At 47.1% G+C, this 20322-nt stretch overlaps 1 long non-coding RNA gene across 1 annotated transcript in view; it reads right to left on the bottom strand.

The window, feature by feature from the left end:
• LOC137624363 (uncharacterized) overlaps nt 1-20322 on the bottom strand; it is a 71554-nt gene that overhangs the window by 50204 nt on the left and 1028 nt on the right. The gene's annotated exons all lie outside the window — the stretch shown is intronic.

The raw sequence follows: 20322 nt of genomic DNA, 5'->3' as shown, positions 1-20322 counted from the left end.
AACTTATCATCTCCTGGGGCAAGACCCTGAAGTTCCTCACGTATCAGTCCCTTGCCCTGTCAGCGAATTGGGTTCTTCGCAAAAGGGACACTATTCTGGCGAAGCTTTCCCGGAAGGTCCCAGACAGGGAGGCGAGGGCCATGAGGAGCCTTCCTGTGTGGGGTGACTCCTTGTTCCCCTTGAAAGAGCTAGAAGAGATCATGGAAAAGGTGGCTAAACGAAAAGAAGTGAACGCTCCCAGGCCTCAACCAGTAAGGAGGCTCCCCTACAAGAGGTCAGCATCAGACGGTCCCTCTACTTCTCAGGCCCCGCCTAACCTGACGAGGAGAGAAGCCCCTTCTTCCTCGTGGGCTTCAGCGCCTCAGCCCCCCCGTAGAGGAGCTCCAGCAGCGTCGGCCTCGTTTAGAACAGGGTATTCTGCCTCCAGGAGAGGCCGTTCAGGCCGCTCATCCAGGAGGAGGTAGAGTGGGAGGCCCCCTACTCCTGCCCAAGCCTCAGGTTGGGGGATGCCTCAGACTACATTGGCAAGCATGGAAGGCTCACAGAGCAGAGCCCTGGACAGTATCCGTACTGAAGGAGGGGTACAGGCTACCGCTCTTGACGGAACCCCCGCCTTTAATTCCGGCCAGCCTGTCGGAGTGGCTGGCACCCAAGGACCCGTTGAAGAGGGCGGCTCTTCAAGAAGAGGTGTCCACGATGTTGGAAAAGGGCGCCATGGAGGAGATCCTGCACCCAGGGCCAGGTTTCTACAGCCGCCTGTTCCTGGTAGAAAAGGCGACCCGGGGGGGGGGTGGGGGTGGTGGAGACCGGTGATAGACCTGTCAGCTCTCAACAAGTTTGTGCGAAAGACAGATTTCAAAATGGACACTCCGAAGTCAGTCTTTCTGTTCTTGAGGGAGAAAGACTACATGATGACCATAGACCTCAAGGACGCATACTTCCAAATCCCGGTCCATCCCTCAAGTCGGAAGTTTCTCCGGGTGAAATGGGGTACCCAGATCCTGCAATTCAAGACCCTCTGCTTCGGGTTGTCGACAGCTCCCCAGGTATTCACGAGAGTCTTCACGACAGTCTCGGTGTGGGCTCACGAGCGGGGCATTCGCCTCATCCGGTACCTGGACGACTGGTTGCTTCTTTCCTCCTCAGAGGACGTTTTGAAGGAGCAGGGTATAAAACTTCTCCAGTTTTGCAAGGGTCAGGGTATCATGATCAACCCAGAAAAAATAGAACCTATCTCCCTCCACCGGAATGACCTATTTGGGGATGACACTGGATTCCCTACTAGTGAAAGCTTTTCCGTCAGAGGAACGGGTAAGCAATCTTATGAAGATCCTTCTTCCTTTTCTGTCGGGGCAACCCAGGAGGGCGAAGGACTGGCAAAGGCTAATAGGTCATCTGGTGTCGTTGGAGAAACTGGTTCCCCAGGGGAGACTCAGACTCAGGGCCGTCCAATGGAACCTGAAGAACTTCTGGAACCAACTGGACTCGCCCCAGAAATTAATTCCAGTCCTGCCAAACACAATACCCTCCCTGGAATGGTGGCATTGCCGGTCGAACTCGCTCAAGGGGATGCCCTTTGCGACCGAACCTCCCGAGTTGCTCCTATTCACAGACGCCTCCAACCAGGGATGGGGAGCCCATCTCCTCAACGGGACGGCGAGAGGAACCTGGATGGACGGGGAGAAAGGCCTACACATCAATGTCCTAGAGTTGAAGGCAGTCCAGAAAGCTTGCCTGCACTTCATCGATCTACTAAGGGGAAACACTGTGGCGTTGATGTGCGACAATGCCACAGTGGTAGCGTACATAAAGAAGCAAGGAGGCTTGAAATCAAGGGAGTGGTGCGATCTCGCCCTAGAGATCCTAGATTGGGCGGAAGCGAACCAGATAGTGTTATTGGCAAGGTTCATCCCCGAGAAGAAGAACGTCCTAGCCGACGGTCTCAGCAGGATGGGTCAGATAGTAGGAACAGAATGGTCCCTCCTCCCAGAAGTAGCCAGGCTCATCATTCAACGGTGGGGTTCCCCGGTGATGGACCTCTTTGCAACCAAGCTGAACGCACAACTCCCCGTGTATTGTTCTCCTGTCCCAGACCCAAAGGCAGCCTTGGAGGATGCCTTTCAGCACAAGTGGGACAACCTAGACGTGTACGCTTTTCCCCCCTTCACGTTGATCAGGCAAGTGCTCAACAGAGTAAGGGCTGCCCGGAACTTAAGGATGACTTTGGTAGCGCCCTGGTGGCCGGAGAGAGAGTGGTTCGCAGACCTAAAAGACCTGACGAACTATCCTCCTTGGCCACTCCCCGACAGGTCAGATCTTCTACAACAGCCACACTTTCTCAGGTTCCACGACAACCCACAGTCTCTACGCCTTCACGCCTGGAGACTATCGAGCGCCTCCTGAAGAAGGAAGGATATTCGTCAGGAACGGCTAAGAGGATGTCGCAATACCCGAGAAGGTCGTCGGCAGCGGTCTACCAAGCGAAGTGGGCCTCTTTCACAAAGTTGTGCACTTCGAAGCGCATAAAACCCCTCAAAGTCTCAGTCCCAGATATCGCAGACTTTCTAGTATATCTCAGGGACGAGATAGGGATGTCAATCCCAGCTATAAAAGGAGTACGAGCAGCCTTGGGTCAAGTCTTCCTTCTGAAGGGCATCAACCTGGGCTCCTCTAGACACATCTCTATGCTTGTCAGGAGTTTTGAACAGTCCTGCCCCCCTCAAACTGTTAGGGTGCCTCAGTGGGACTTAGCTAGGGTCCTGAAGATGTTAAGTAGCCCCCCGTTCGAACCAATGAAGGATATTGTAGACAGGGATCTCACTCTCAAGACAGTCTTTTTGTTGGCCTTGGCCTCTGCGAAAAGGGTAGGTGAGATCCATGGGCTGTCTTATGACGTCTCTCATTCGAAGGGGTGAAAAGAGATCTCTTTCAAGTTCGTCCCTTCGTTCGTGGCGAAAACCCAGAACCCAGCAGTCTGGGATCCTAAATTCGAGGGGTTCTCTCAACCAGCTATTCCTAATACTGGGAATCCTGAGGATTTGAGGTTATGCCCTGTCCGTGCCATTAGAAAATACCTTGAGAGGACTGCACATCTCCGGCCAGGCATCAAGAGCCTTTTCGTCTCCACAGGTGTTACAAAGAAGCAGGTATCGAAGAATACCATATCCTTTTGGTTGAGACAAGTTATTGCCAGGGCCTACAAGGAGGAGGGACTAGCCTTGACAGGTACTCCCAAGCCCCATGACATCAGAGGTCTGAGCACTTCCTTAGCCTTTGAGAAGAACATGGCAGTGGGCCAGATCCTTCGAGCGGGCACCTGGTCGAACCAGTCAACCTTTACTGCCCATTACCTCAAGGATTACTCAAGAAGGTCCTTAGACGGGTTCTCCATTGGGACAGTCATCTCCGCGCTCCAAGTGATTTAACGGGGAAGCCCCAGGCACAATCGTGGATAGGAAAACCAGGAGACACAGATTCGTTCCTTTTCACCCTAATCCCCGTTTCCTATCCCTATCGGAGATAACCACACTTATGTAACCATTGAAGAACACGTCTTTGCAACTTTGTTACTGGACTCAGCATCAGAAGATTTTTTCAAAGGGTGAGTACTTAGACACTAACGTGAGCTCTTTGTGTAGTTTACCCTACTGTCCGTTTCCCAGTTTGTTTTTTAGAACCTAGTTCATATCTAGGCTTCTTGGCGTCCGCTTGCTGGGTCTGAAGGTCAGGAAGCCACTCCCACCTCCTAAAGTGTAAGTCTCCTAAGAAAGTAGTTCGAGGTAAGTATTTGTGTTGGAATAAATAAAAAATTTTTAGTAATTTTTATTTTTCCTAACATACTTACCGAGAACTACTTTCGGGTAATGGCCCTCCCTACCTTCCCCGAGTGCCTTTCTGCCCTTGCAGGGACTTTTTGCAACATCCGAGGAACTTACTGACTAACGGGACCCAAGCGGACCTCGACTTAGCTCAAAGGCTACCCTCGGGGCACGTTCTCTCACTCCCGGGTTAGCCCTCCATAGAAAACGGGTATAGGGTATACTACACAAAACTCTGGTCGGTAGAGAGGAGATTACAGGTAACTCCTAAGAAAGTAGTTCTCGGTAAGTATGTTAGGAAAAATAAAAATTACTTAAAATTTTTGATTTTCCTGTCACATAGTACTCCACGCACTTTTTTCCAATTATTCCATCCTGCTTGTATTCTGTGGTTTATTTCTGCCCCCAGATCACCATCCTCTGCAACTGTTGATCCTAAATATCTGAAATTTTCAACTCTTTTTCAATCTCTCTCCTTATAAACTAACTTCCCCATTCTCGCCATTTTTCAATCTCAAATACTCTGTCTTTTTCTTGCTGATCTTCAATCCCCTATTTTCCATTTCTCTTCTCCACTCCTCCAGTTTCTCTTCTACTACCTCTCGCCTAGTGCTACACAGTATACTTTTCCTCCATTTTCTTACACACTGGCTTTTATGAATTTTTCATGAATCTTTAAAGATTTCTGAGCTGTTTGGCATGAGTCTCCACTGTAGTGTAGCAGTAGCCATAGCGAATGTTGTAGAACATTTTTATTTTAAAGATTATTTGTTCCAACACGGAGTACTTACCTCGAATTACTTTCTTAGGAGTATCTGGGGATCTCCTCCCTATCCGACCAAGAATTTTGCGTAGTTCCCCCATCTCCATTTCCCTTGTTGAGTCGCCCCGTGGTGGATGGATACTCGCCCTGAGGTGACCCTGGGTCAGCGCACGAGAGTGTGCTGCTAGGTCTGACTCGCCAGTAAGCCTCTGGTCGCGGCGTAGATAACATCTCGCCGCTCTCTCTTCATCCTGTCCGACCCGCCTTTGTGTTACCACGTGTTTCCTTTGTAGATTCCCCATCCCTTTGTGCCTTACCATTCACATCCTTTCACTGTGTTTCAGTGCTTTCCTTATGGAATCCCAGCGTCGCTTTCCCGGGACTAAGACCGGTAAGCCTTTGACATCTCCTTCAGCCCCGTAGGAGAGAGGTTCTCCTTCCCCTTCCCCTACCCAGAGTATGGGACGAGGTAAGTCTGTTGCGGGGAAACGGCCCATGAGTCTGATGTTAATGATTTAGGGTGTATTGTGCCTACGCAGACGTGTGGGGGGTCTGCTAGTGGGGCGGGAGTGTGTGCTGTAGACGAGGTTCTGGTGCCCGCAGGACCCGTCTCGAATGAAGACCCGGTGTGGGGGAAGTCAGGAACGGCGCCTTCCCCTCCATCGTGGCAGTGTCTTACAGGTTCAGCGGCGCCCGGGGGTATTATGGACAAGGAGAGGCCGCCCACAGGATCTTCAGACCCCGACTCCATTGTATGGAAGGCACCGAGGACGTCCCTCAGGTCACTCATGTGTCAGGAGGAGGAATTTTTGGGCTGGTTCGCTTCTCAGAAGGCTCTACGCATGCCCCCGGTGCCCTCATCTACGCTCCCATCGGCCTTCAGGCAGCCCGTCACGCCAGTTGCACATCTACAAGACCCTACATTGTTGACAGAAGATTCAGGAGATTCAGTGAGATCCTCTTCCTCTTCTCCCTCCTCAGATACATCTTCGTCCTACGACTCGTTTTCGTCGGAAGACTCCGACGACCGAGAGACGAGAAGGAAGTGGAAGAGGTCTAAAAGGAGGAAGTCCAGCTCTTCCATAGGCCCTTTCAGGAGGTAGGCAAAGGTCTCGAGGAAGAAGAGCAAGAAGAGGAATTCCTCCAAGAGGAAGTGGGCTAAAGTGGCTTTCCCCCCTAGCGGGTCGAACAGGGCTCTTACCGCTCCAGTGCCTGCCTCAGTGGCCGCTGGAGCCACCCCCGCTCCCTTGCCCAGTGTCTCTTCGGCTCCGTCCGCTCGTCGGATGCAGCCGTTGGCACACATGAACGTTACCTTGCCGTTGCCCGGCAAGTCACCGGCTCCATCCGTCTAGCGGAGGTAGCCGCTGGCTCGACCCGGCAGCATGGCATCCATACCCGGTACCACGACAGCTCCATTCAAGCTTCGTGGTGAACCACTGGTTGGTATACCAGGGTACTCACACCCCACAGATTTCCCCGGGAGGGGGTAGACCCATGACGGCTACCTCCGTCCCGGCGGCTCCATCCGTGATGGAGCCAGCCCCATCCAAGCATCAGAGGCGGCCGCTGACATATCAGGGTACTTACACCCCACGGATTTCCCCAGGAGGGGGTAGACCCATGATGGCTACCTCCGTCCCGACGGCTCCATCCGTGGCGGAGGCAAGGTGGCTTTCCCCCCTAGATGGTCGAACAGGGCTCTTGCCGCTCCAGTGCCTGCCTCAGTGGCCGCTGGAGCCGCCCCCGTGCCTTTGCCCAGTGTCTCTTCGGCTCCGTCCGCCTGTTCGATGCAGATGTTGGCACACGTAATCTTTACCTTGCCCTTGTCCGGCAAGTCACCGGATCCATCCGTCCAGCGGAGGCAGCCGCTGGCTCGACCCGGCAGCATGGCATCCATACCCGTTGCCACGCCAGCCCCAGCCAAGCATCGGAAGAAGCCCCCGGGAGGGGGTAGACCCATGACGGCTACCTCCGTCCCAGCGGCTCCATCCGTGATGGAGGAAGCCACTCCATGGGACCAGCCAGAAGTGAGGGATACAGCCGCCCCCACGGATCCATCCGTGCTCGAGGATGCAGCCAACACGGAGGATCAAGTGGTAGAGGGCTTGTTAGACACGGGCGAGTGTTCCCCCGGTGAAGTGTCCTCCTATAGAAAAGTCCTGGCTCTGATCGGCCACCACCACAGATTAGACGAGCCTAAACCGTCGTCAGAGCAGGCTTGGCTTTCAGGTTTGGGGAGGATGGTGGATAACCCCGGCCAGCAGAAATCATCCTTGGCCCTAGTGCGGGACGTGGCACTAGGCATGGAGCACGTCGATAAATACGTTGAGGGGACATTAGAACTCCCTAAGAGTCCAAGGGTCTTTCAAGCTCCTGCCGGGACTGAGGACCCAGAAGAAATTCTATGTTCCAGACGGGCGTCATGCAGGTCCCCGCTGGTTGGAAGAAGCTTTTGCAACGTTAAACCAGGGCAGTGCAGATGACAGAACCCTCACTACACTAGTGGTTTTCTCTCAAGCAGTGACCTCCATGATGGAGGACACCTCACGAGACTTAGTCAATGTGACCTCCTGGCTGGACTAGTGGGTGTGCATCCTAGCAGGGTTCCAGCTATCTCACAACCTGTCAGTACCAGGGAATCAGGCCCTTTGACAAGAACTCATTCACTCGGGAGGGAAGGCGATGAACTCCCTTACCTTCCAGTCCCTGACCCAGTCGGCAAATTGGGTGTTAAGGAGGAGGGACAAGGTCCTTTCAGGATCTCCCATAGACTTCCCGAACGGGAAACAAAGTTTCGAAGGAATGCGCCGGTGTGGGGTGAGACCGTGTTCCCCCTGCAGGCAGTAACGGAAACTATGGAGAGAGTGGGCAAAATTAAGGACTCAGTGGAGCCCAGGCAGTCAATGGCAAGACATCCTCCCCATAGGGGACCATCAGCGGACGTGGTCGATCCACCTACGGCACCAGATAGACAGGAGGCCTCCTCCACTTCCTGGCAGAAATCCCCGCAGCCCTCCCGCAGGAGCGGTGCCCCAGCCCAGTCCTCCTTTAGGCAAAATACGCTGGCTCAAGGAGGGCTGGCAGCCTTGAGGGAAGGGGATTTCATGATGTTCCTGGATCATCAAGGACGACCTTTTCAGATCCCTGTGCATCCCTCCAGCAGGAAGTTCCTCAGAGTGAAGTGGGGATCCCAGTCTCTGCAGTTCAGGACTATCTACTTTGGACTGTCGACGGTTCCTCAGGTGTTCACGAAGGTGGTCACCGTAGTATCAGCCTGGGCCCACAAGCAGGGCATCAGGTTGATCCGGTACCTAGACGACTGGTTGCTCCTTTCAGCCTCAGAGACAGTCTTAAAGGAGCAAGGAGCGAGGCTATTGCAGTTCTGCAGGATAACGTACCTAGGGATGGTCCTAGATTCCCAATTAGGAAGGGCATTCCCCTCTCAAGAGAGGCTGAGCAACCTGGATCAAGTTATACAACCATTCCTGACAGGTGTGCTAATGAGAGCCAAGGACTGGCAGAGGCTCGTGGGCCACCTGGTCTCATGGGAGAAGTTGGTTCCTCAGGGGAGGCTCAAGCTGAGACCAGTCCAATGGAACTGAAGGACCGATGGCCACCGGGAGCCCCTCCTCAAGAACTAGTCAAGATGTCTCCGGACTCCAGGAACATGTTCCTCTGGTGATCCGACAGGGTGAACACCCTCAAGGGGGTACCATTCGCGTCCGTTCCTCACGAGGTGTTGCTCTTCACAGACGCATCAAAGGAGGGGTGGGGAGCCCATCTGCTCGGGGAAACAGCAGAGAGGAAGTGGTCCCCGGAGGAGAAGACCCTTTACATAAACATGCTCGAGCTACTAGCAGGCCAAAGGCCCTCGCAAGGTTCGCCCATCGTCTCCGGGGAAACACAGTAGCACTCAGGTGCGACAACGCCACCGTGGTGGCATACATAAAGAAGGAAGGAGGATTGAGATCAAGGGAGTTGTGCAACCTCACGTCTCAATTACTGGAATGGGCCCAAAAGGAACACACCAGCCTCACAGCCAGGTTCATTCCGGGAAAAAGGAACGTTCTAGCCAACGGCCTCGGCAGGACAGGGCAAGTTGTGGGGGTCAGAGTGGTCCCTACACCCACAGGTAGCCCAGAAGGTCCTCCAGAGGTAGAGCTCACCGGTGATAGACCTTTTTCGCCACGGGGCTCAACGCACAGCTCCCTGAGTTCTGTTCCCTGGTGCCAGACCCAGCAGCAGAGTTCGAAGACGACTTCCAACGATCGTGGGACGGAGTCGACGTATATGCCTTTCCTCCCTTCGGGATTCTCATGCAGGTTCTCGACAGGATCAGTCAGTCAAGAGATACAAGGTTGACTTTGGTAGCACCTTGGTGTCCAGAGAGGGAGTGGTTCGCGGACCTACAAGACCTGGCTATCCTTCCTCTGTAGCCTCTGCCGATAAGAGAAGATCGGCTACACCAGCCCCACTTCCAAAGGTTTCACGAGAACCCCCAGTGAGCTACACGCGTGGAGGTTATCAAGCGTCTACTAAGGAAGGAAGGATACTCAAAGAGGACAGCCTTGAGGATGACCGGTCATCTTAGGAAATCCTCGGTCATGGTTTACCAGGCCAAGTGGGCCACATTTGTGGAGTGGTATGTGGTTCAGAACCTGAGGCCCCTGGATGCATCGGTCCACAGGATTGCAGACTTCCTGGTCTACCTAAGGGACTACCTAGGGGTTTCCATTCCAGCCATCAAAGGGGCCTAGCAGCACTGGGGCAAGTATTTCTACTCAGTGGCATTGACCAGGGGGGGCCTCTCGTCAGGTTTCCATGCTCATCAGGAGTGTCGAGCAATCTTGTTCTCCCCGCGCCTCTCGGGTCCCGCAGTGGGACGTGGCTAAGGTTCTCAAGATTTGGTCTAGGCCACCCTTTGAACCTCTCAAAGTTATCCTGGATAAAGACCTCACCCTCAAGGCAGTGTTCTTGCTGGCTCGGGCCTCAGCCAAGAGGGTGAATGAGCTCCACGACTTGTCGTTTGAGGTCTCACACTCAGGAGGGTGGAAGGACCTGGCTTTTTAGTTTCTGCTTGGTTTGGTGGCCAAAACACATAACCCGGCCATCGTAAATCCCGGCGTTCCCTCACTCAGACAACCCAGAAGATTTGTTCCTGTGCCCAGTGAGAACTATCAGGAAGTACCTTAACAGGACAGGCAGACTTCGGCTGGGCATCAAAAGTCTGTTTGTTTCCTCAGGCCCAGTGTAGAAAGCAGGGTCTAAGTACACGGTCTCCTTCTGGCTTTGACAAATCATAAAAGGGCTTATGACAGTGAGGGGTCAGCAGTCCCTGGCAAGACACGACCCCATGACATTAGGGGGCTTAGCACCTCCTTAGAATTCGACAAGACCAGGGCAGTAGGTCAAATCATGAGGGTGGGCACATGGTCCAGGCAATACACCTTTACAGCCCACTACCTGAAATACTCTACGAGTAAGTCCCTGGACTCCTTCTCCATCGGACCAGTCATTTCCGCCCTTCAACAAGTTTAAGGCTAAAGCCCTGGGGTAAACCGAAGGGAGTAATTGCAGGCGACACAAGTTTCCGCCTTACTCCCCCCTTTTTCCTCACTACCCTTTTTGTCCCTTTCCTTTCCCTCCTCCCATATGAGAGATGGATGTGGTAGAAGACCATGTCCGGATTATGCATAAAGGTGACTTCAATCAAGTAGATTTTTGCGTGCTTCCCCCGACTCTCCTACCCTGGACCTAGCCTCCTATCTAGGTCCCGTATCACGTACCGGTATGGCGGGTCGTCCGGCCTGTAAGTCCACCCCCGCCTCCTAAAGTGTAAGTCTCCTAAGAAAGTAGTTCGAGGTCAGTACTCCGTGTTGGAACAAATCACAAATTTTAAGTAATTTGTATTTTTCCTGACAGTACTTACCTCGAACTACTTTCGGGTTATTGCCCTCCCATCCTGCCCCGGGTGCCTCACAGAAGTTCGAATAGTTTTTTCACATATGTTTACTGGCGAGTCAGACCTAGCAGCACACTCTCGTGTGCTGACCCAGGGTCGCCTCAGGGCAAGTATCCATCCACCACGGGGCGACCCAACAAGGGAAATGGAGATAGGGGGAACTACGCAAAATTCTTGGTTGGATAGGGAGGAGATCCCCAGATACTCCTAAGAAAGTAGTTCGAGGTAAGTACTGTTGGGAAAAATACAAATTACTTAAAATTTGTGATTTTAAAAAATTTCTAGTTTTTCATTTAGTCACATATTCTAAGATACTAAATTTTCTTTTATGCTAATTACACTCATTGAAATTTTCTATCTTTACAGGTTGCTGAAGACATGGAGTTTCGACGGTAACCTGTACCAGGCGAGTCAAGTTGCCCTGTGACCACAAGATGTACCGGAAGCATGCAGACTGTCATGTTTCCAAAAGGTCATTTGCAATCTGGGAACCTTCCAACTGTAGTGTAGCAGTAGCCATAGCGAGTGTCGTAGAAAGTGTTTATTGTAGAGATTATTTTTTTAAATTTCTAATTTTACATTATTTACATGTTATTCTAAGATACAAAAATGTTTTTATACTACTTGTACTCATTGAAATTTTCTATCTTTATAGGTTGCTGAAGACATGGAGTGTTCGACGGTAACCTGTAACAGGCGGGTCAAGTTGCCTGGTGGCTACAAGATTTACCAGAAGCATGCAGACTGTCATGTTTCCAAAGGGTCATTTGCCATCTGGGAACCTTTCAACTGCACCACTTGCAAGGACCTGATAGACACTGGGTTCCACGCTTCCAATGTCTCCCAGGATGAGAAAGCGTGGAGTCAGAAGACCCTTCGACATTAGGTGAGAGGCTTTCAGAAGAGCTCTCAACAAGGTGCCCCTAACCTTCCCTCCATGGAACTCAAGGACCTCCTCTTTCCCAAGGCCGAGGTGACTGCTGTTTTTGGTCACCAGTTGCCGACAGTTCAACTCCCGCTGGTACCATTGAATCATGCGGGTGGTAAAGTTTTGGACGCTCTGCAAGGGGTGAGCGTAGAGGCCGACAACATGTTGATGACCTCCTCTGTGACATCTGAGAGTTAGAGGACCCTGCTGACCATAGAAGCCTCTGATGAGTCACTGGATGTCCAGCAGGTGAGTACAGTGCCCAGTACTTCTTCAACTCATTCCCCCATACCTGTATCTATGGCCCCTGCAACTACTTCGACTCCTGTTCCTCTACCAAATACACCTTTGTTCCTAGGTCATTTGGAATTTATGGCATCCATGAAGGCATTTATGGAAAACTTATATGATGAACATAAATGTGCTCAAGCATCCTTAAAAGTAAAAATAAAAACTTTTCAACAGGCACCTTTGTCTAAGGCTCCACCAGCTTCGAGCCTGCCAGATTGATCAGCTAAGAGTCCTTGACGTTATGCTGAGCATATGGCTTTGAGTGAGGGGTACCTCCACATTGGAGAAGGTATGGGTTCTAAGCCTGTCTCCAACTTAGAATTCTTCCCCTCTATTGACAGTTATCCTTACTGCTATGTAAGGCTTAACTCGGAAGCGTCCATTAGGGATGATATGATCCCTAAGGAGATTATCATCCTGGACCACAACAAGGCTCAGTCCTTATTGGTTAAGGAGCTTAAAATGGCCGAATTTACTAATACCAAACTTTCTGCTTTCGGCAGGAAGCAGGCCACCTTTGTTGCTCTCAAGGATACAAACCTGTCTCCCTAGCCCTCCCTTATGACTCGGACAGTTGGGAAGATGTCGAACACACATTTACTGTTGGAAAACTTGACAAGGACATTGGAGGCAAGCAGTTTTATGAAAGGCTGCCCAGAATTCCCAAATTCCTTTTGCAGAAAGGATTGGGAGCCAAAGAGAGGTTATCTGTATCTTTGTCCCACCAGTCCTATCTGGAGATGTTAATTGGGAACTATTCGAAATCCGATATCTTCCCAGTCTTGGCAAAAACTCACCTGGCTACTTTCCATAGGGATCTCCATGCTTTCTTCTTAGCCAGAAGAGCATGCAATGAACATGATCTATCTACAGCAACTATTAGGCATGAGCCTATAAAGTTGATTAACTCTAACATCTGGGGGAAAGATCTTTTTCCCTAGAAATTGGTTAAGGAAGCAATGGACAGAGTGGCTCTGGAGAATAAGAGCCTTATGCAAAAGTGGGGCATGTCCTTTAAAAGGAAATTTACTCCTAGAGAAGGACCTCCACCCAAAGGCAAGAAGCCTAGGAGACCCTTTAAAGGAAAGAAATCCTTTCCTGTCACGAGTCTTAGTTGCCACCATCCCCCAGACTGTGTACACGGTTCCCCGGCAGTATGTACTACAGTCTCCAGCCTTTAATCCAGCATACGAGAGAGCAACCACAACTTTTCACCCTGCCAGAGCTCAAAAGAAAAGTTCTAGTGGCAGAGGAACGTTTGGAAGGGGCAGTTAGTCTAGAGGCCGAGAAAGTAGAGGCAAGGCGTTTAAAGAAGCAAGTCCTTCGCAACAACAATGAGGAGCTACCGGTAGGGGGAAGACTTTACCTTTTCAGGGATCGATAGGAGTTCAGTCCCTGGGCTTACAGCATAGTCTCCAAGGGACAAGGCTGGAAATGGAGACAGAAATCACCTGAGTTCAAGGGGTTCTTCCATCCCTCAACATAATTCTTGGAAGATTACGTTCAAGATCTTCTCTGGAAGGGAATTATCCGTTGCACAAAATTGATGAGCTTTCAAGGCCTGCTATTCCGCATGCCCAAGAAAGATTCGAAAACTCTTCGAGCTTTTCTGGACTTGTCCCCATCAAACAAATTCATTCTGAATGACAAGTTCCAGATGCTAACAATCTAGCAAATACGGACCCTACTACCCCTGAGGGCCTACATCGTCTCCATAGATTTTACATAGCCTAATGGCATCTTCTGATAGGTTGGCACTTCTCCCCCTACCTTGGTTTCAGACGGGCAAAAAAGGCCTACGTATTCAGAGCTGTGCCCTTTAGGCTCAGTATAGCTCCAAGGATTTTCGCAAAGCTAGTCGAGGCTAATGTCTAACAATTAAGGAACAAAGGCCTCCAGGTGATGGTATACCCTGATGACTGGCTAGTCTGGGCTGCAATGAAGCCAGCATGTCTTCTAGCAGCTCAAGAAGTCATGAAATTCTTACAATCCTTGTGCTTGCAAATCAACCTCGAAAAGTCCAGGCTATCTCTGGCTCAGGAATTCCAATGGCTAGGGCTTCACTGGAATCAAAAGTCACACATCCTTTCTCTACTGCAAGGCAAGAAAAAGGAAATCACAAAATTTGTTAGGTGCCTACTTCATTTGAAAGTAATCACCAGATGGCAACAGGAAAGATTCCTGGGTTCACTGCAGTTTGCTGCCTTGACAGACCCAATCCTAAAAGCAAGACTCAAAAATGCCGACAGAGTCTGGAGAAGGAAGGCATCAAATGCTCGGAGAGATCTTCACCTTAAAACCCCGACTTTGCTGCGCAAACGGCTCAAACCGTGGTCCACTGCCAAGAGCTTGTCTACACACATCCCTCTACTGTATCCTCCTCCTTCTGTGACAATTCACATGTGGACGCCTTGGAATAGGGTTTGGGGGGACACTCCCCTTCCAATAAAATACCAGGTCAGTGGTCAGTCACATTTTGGAAATTCCATATCAACATTCTGGAAGCTATGGCAGTGTTTCTGACTCTAAAGAGACTGAACCCGAAGACAAAATCACACATCAAATTAATAATCGACAGCAAGACAATAGTCCACTGTGTCAACAAACAGTGCTCCAGGTCTCCTCAGATCACCCATGTGATTCTAGCCATTCTCACTTTAGCAAAGCAGAGAAATTGTCAACTTTCAGCAGTTCACCTAGAAGGGGTTCGCAATGTAATGATAGACACCCTGTCAAGATCCAAGCCTCTGAAAACAGAATGGTCACTAGACGCAAAATCATTCTGTTTCATCCTAGAGCAAATCTCAGAACAGCAAATAAATCTCTTTGTGACAAGCTTCAACAAGAAATTTTCCCGGTATGTAGCACCAAACTTAGATCCGGAAGCAGCAGGAACGAATGTGATGTCCCTGGATTGGAACCAGGGGTCTCACATTTACCTATTTCCACCGTTCAGCCTCCTAATGAAAGTCCTGAACAAATTGTGCACTTTCAAAGGGACAGCAGCTCTAGTGTCTCCAAAGTGGACCAAGAGCAATTGGTATCCTCTTGCTCTGAAACTCAAACCTCTCCAGGTCCCTCTACCATCTTCTTTGCTGTCCCAGGATGCTCAACGGAAGACTGTCTTCGTTTCCTCTTGGATAACGAAAAACCTTCAACTCATGATTTTCTCGGTCTAGCGGCCCAAAGAAAGTTTGGAGTTGCAAAGGAGAGAATTGACTTTATAGAAAAATACAAGTCCGGTGCTATGAAACGACAATACTTGTCTTCCTGGAGAAATGGGTGAAATTCGTTAAAAGACATCCGTCCTCTTCCATTATTATCGACTTCTGTATTTCTTTCTTTATTTCATTACACGAACAAGGTCTGGCCTCTACAATTATTGCCTCATGTAAATCGGCACTAATTAGACCCATAACTTATGCTTTTGATATTGAACTCAATAGTGATCTGATCAATAATACCCTGAAGGCTTGTGCTAAATTGAAACCTAATGCTCCTCCCAATGGTATCTCATGGTCATTGAATAAAGTCTTGCACCTAGCCTCCTCGATAGATAACGCCACCACTTCTCTGAAGGATCTTACTCAAAAGGCTATCTTTTTGCTTGCTATAGCTTCTGGTGCTAAGTCAGTGAGATTGTGGCACTTTCAAGGGATGATGGCCACATTGAATTTTCGAATTATTACATTAACCATTCAAATCTGGGTTAATGACTTTTCTTGTCCTGCCTAAGGATTAAAGTGATTGAACCACGTGTACTTTAAAATTATCATAAAGAACTGGCGACACTGTGAATGGGCTTCAAGTCTGCTCTTAAAATGGTTTAACTATAATGCAGCATTCCATCAATCTCTACATGCACTCGTTTCTATCCCTCTACTTCACCTCCCTCTTAGAGTCCTCTCTTGCTGACAAACCTCCTAACATAACACTGAATCGCATCACCAGCCCCAAGAAATTAACCTAAACCCAAGTGCATAATTGGAAATACAGTAGTTAAAAAAATTTTGCACTCTATCCTTATGATTTGATAATTGATTATTATTCAGTATTATTACTAAATTCAGTGCTATTTGATGCATTGATCCTTTACAGTACATAACTTGGAACTTTAACATTTCTTATATAAGTTGTAAATTACAAAATTTCTTGTAAAAGTTGTAATTTAGTATGTGTTTAACAGTTTCTTTCAAGATTTTTGGTGATCAATCTATTCTTAAGTGTTTTATTTTTTTCATTTTACCTTGCTTCGAGTATTGTTTTCCTGTCTGGTCTTCAGCTGCTGATTCACATCTTAATTTGTTGGACAGGAACTTACGGTCTATTAAATTTCTTATTCCTGATCTAGATATTAATCTCTGGCACCGTCGTTCAATTAGTTCATTATGCATGTTGCCTAAGATTTTTCATAATTCTGACCATCCTTTACATTCAGTTCTTCCCGGACAGTTCCATCCTGTTCGTAATACTAGGTATGCAGTTCATTCTAATAGTAGGCCCTCTCTATTGTGAGGCTCAATACTGCACAGTGCTCTAGAAGTTTTATTCCAGCTATGACCAAGTTGCGAAATAATCTTCCTAATCGGGTAGCTGAATCCTAGATCTTCAAAAGTTCAAACTCGCCGCAAATGTTTTTAGCCTATGTTGAACAGGCTTACGTAAGTCCTTTTATAGTTTATATAGCAAATATCTGCTTTAAAGTTGTAAATGTTTTGAAAATATTTTATTGTAATTTTTCATTAGTTCTCATATTGTTTATTTATTTCCTTATTTCCTATCCTCACTGGGCTATTTTTCCCTGTTGGAGCCCTTAGGCTTATAGCATCTTGCTTTTCCAACTAGGGTTGTAGCGTAGCTAATAATAATAATAATAATAATAATAATAATAATAATAATAATATGGTTTACCTTACAGCTTTGGGATGAGTATGAACCAAAATGGGGTGCGAGGGGTGCTTTTGAACTGCTAAGCTCACCCCTTAAAAAAGCCCTCGTAGGGGTACTGCTTACTATGTCTTGCATGGCACTTCGTTCCTGACATTGTTCATTATAATTGCCCACATTTCGAGAGACAGACTCTTGCGCTGGCATCTGTAAATTAGATGACCCTTGAAGGTTTAAAGGCCACTCATGAATGGCAGAGGCAAGGGACAGTGACACACTGCCCTATCAAGCAGGACAGTGCCCTAGAGATTGGCCATATATATATATATATATATATATATATATATATATATGATCAGTGCCCAAGTCCGCTCTCCATCCAAGCTAGGACCAAGGAGGGCCAGACAATGGCTGTTGATGACTCAGCAAATAGACCTACAGGCTCCCCCCTATCCTTAGCTCACAAGAATGGTGAGGTTGCAGCGGCCAAAGAAACTAACGAGTTTGAGCGGGACTCGAACCCCAGTCTGGCTTTCACCAGTCAGGGACGTTACCACATCGGCCACCACAACTCTTGAAGATCCTTTGCCCTTAGCTGCTTAATTTCTGCTGCTTACTTTTCATCCCTTCCCTTAGATCTTTTTTTTTTTCTTTTTTTGGCTCAGCTGCCTATCTTCTTCAACTAGCTAGTTATCCTATTTCTAATTCTAGCAATGTGATCTAGTGTCCTCCATAAACTACTATCATAGGACCCAAAATGTCATTGATAGGGAATCACACACTAAAACTATGTAATACAAGAAAGAATTTGTAATTGTTTATCACAAATAATCAACCTATTCAGTACATAGTAAATTAAATAAATAGATAATTATAGAAAAAAAAATGCTTTATTTTTTAATATTTGAAACATTCTTCAAAATCGTTAATACCTACTTTTTTTTTTTTAAATTCATGGATTCATTGTCGCTATTTCACACTACTATACTTCATAAACTTTTTATTAAAAATATGTCAAGAGTATCTCAATGAAATCCTCCTGCCAAAACTGGCCTCATTCGCAAATTACTTCCACACATTTAGATTTTGTCTAATCTACATTACTTCTAATTTAGTAACGGGTACCGAAATTTGCATCTTCTTAGCTGACTTTCTAATGTGTTAGTATAATTCTAAGCGCCGATAATGAAACTTGAACATTTAAAAATCTTGGGTCTGATGTCATTTAGCTAATTATTTCTAGTTCATATTTTTCCATTAAAAAGAGGCTAGTGATCTTGTTAGATTTTTTCTAACACTGGGTCAAACAATAAGGTCAGTCATGCATCCCAAATTATCTGTAACATAACTAAGCTCGAGAGAAACGGGATAAAGGAATAGGCCTATTTACATATAGCAAAATTTAAACCAAGACTTCACAATTTCCAGTTAAGAGAAACTATTTGATAGAGATTATAGTTCACTCGTGCAAACAATAGAGTAACGGAAGTCAAAACTATTATAAAATGGACCTTAATAAAATAAAATCTAAAAACTATTTGAAAACTCGCTTACCCCTTGTCTATACTTTCACAGACAAGTCCATCCTGTATCCTAAAATATGTGTTCAGCACGAATTTTGAAAATTGTTGAAACATACGAAATTTTACTCAGAAATATCCCAGCTTAAAATTTCCCTTTAAGGACGTATCCTAAGATATCGTCATAATGGAGAGAGAGAGAGAGAGAGAGAGAGAGAGAGAGAGAGAGAGAGAGAGAGAGAGAGAGAGAGAGAGAGAGAGAGCGCGCGCGCTTTCGCCGGGACTTAAGACCAACAAACTAAAGGAACTGAATGAATATTACATCACTCAAAAGGTATATATATATATATATATATATATATATATATATATATATATATATATATATATATATATATATATATATATATATATATATATATATATATATACTGTAGACCGACTTTACTACATTTTCCTACCATTTATATTTTCAATTGACATACAAACGACCCCTTTTTTTATATTTGATAATCACAATGGACGAAAATTTATTCGAGGATGGCTATCCTATTTTCCTTGCAGCTCTACTTGAAAAGAATTCTATATTTTGCTGGTCTAAGGCGGGTTTACACCGTCGAGCGGTTCGACAGACAAGTGTTTGAACGTGTGAACGGGATATGTTGTCGAACGGTTCGAAGAAAATCTGTTCTCACCTGACTTTTGTGGGCGGGGCTTCATTGCTCACAAACCTTATGCATTTGTGTTTGACTCCACATCTTCGAACCGTTTGTCATGCAGGTTTGACAACCCAGTTCGACCGTGTAAAACCCCCGCACATGAGTCCCCGTCCGGGGAGAAATCTCCGGACAATATAGACCAACCAACCATATTTTGCCAGTGAGTAAATCCACCAATGACATCCAAGGACAGAGTTATTATTATTATTATTATTATTAAATGCTAAGCTACAACCCTAGTTGGAAAAACAGGATGCTATAAGCCCAGGGGCCCCAACAGGGAAAATAGCTCAGTGAGGAAAGGAAACAAGGAAAAATAAAAATTTTTAAGAATAGTAACAACATTTAAATAAATATTTCCTATATAAACAATAAAAACTTCAACAAAACAAGAGAAAGAGAAACTAGATACAACAGTGTGCCTGAGTGTACCCTCAAGCAAGAGAACTCTAACCCAAGACAGTGGAAGGCCATGGTACAGAGGCTATAGCACTACCATAGACTAGAGAACAATGGTTTGATTTTGGAGTGTCCTTCTCCTAGAAGAGCTGCTTACCATAGCTAAAGAGTCTCTTCTACCCTTACCAAGAGGAAAGTAGCCACTGAACAATTACATTGCTGTAGTTAACCCCTTGGGTGAAGGAGAATTGTTTAGTAATCTCAGTGTTGTCAGGTGTATGAGGACAGAGGAGAATCTGTAAAGAATAGGCCAGACTATTCGGTGTCTGTGTAGGCAAAGGGAAAGAACCGTAACCAGAGAGAAGGATCCAATATGGTACTGTCTGTCCAGTCAAAGGACCCCCTAACTCTCTAGCGGTAGTATATCAACGGGAGGCTGGTGCCCTGGGGAAGGTAACTTCGTTATACGCTCGTTCACTTTTTTCATAACTTAATTAGGAACAATTACTTGGTCAATAGATGGCAAGGCAGAGGATGTGGGATTCAATGGGATGTAGCATTGTAGCTACCATCATTCGGTGTGTATACGCAGGACGACCTTCACGTTTCCCGTTTACTACACAGAAATACCGATGATGATAAAATTGAACAATTTGGAGAAAATTCTGCAATATTATTAATTAAATGACTCTCTTCCCATCCTGGGCAATGACTTCGCCAAAGGATGTGTAATAAAGCATTAGTGTATTTTTTTTTCTTTTTATTTATTGAGGGGGTCATCTGATAGGCTATTTTGTATTTCTAAACCGAAATCAAATAACATGCTTTCAACAGTGAGAGGGCAAAAATCACGCCAAACAAATTATCTTCGGTAAATATTTTTTGAGAAACATTACGAACAAAGATGAACAGTTCGTTTTACATCAATGTACTAGGATAATGCGGACATAACTTTCTTCTACACTGAGATTGGCCAGTGGCTACTTTCCTCTTGGTAAGGGTAGAAGAGACTCTAGCTATGACAAACAGCTCTTC

This window comes from Palaemon carinicauda, chromosome 31 (genome assembly GCF_036898095.1).
Source record: "Palaemon carinicauda isolate YSFRI2023 chromosome 31, ASM3689809v2, whole genome shotgun sequence".
Classification (NCBI taxonomy): domain Eukaryota; kingdom Metazoa; phylum Arthropoda; class Malacostraca; order Decapoda; family Palaemonidae; genus Palaemon; species Palaemon carinicauda.
Note: the sequence above shows the minus strand (reverse complement) of the source record. Positions and strands in the feature narration are given on the sequence as shown.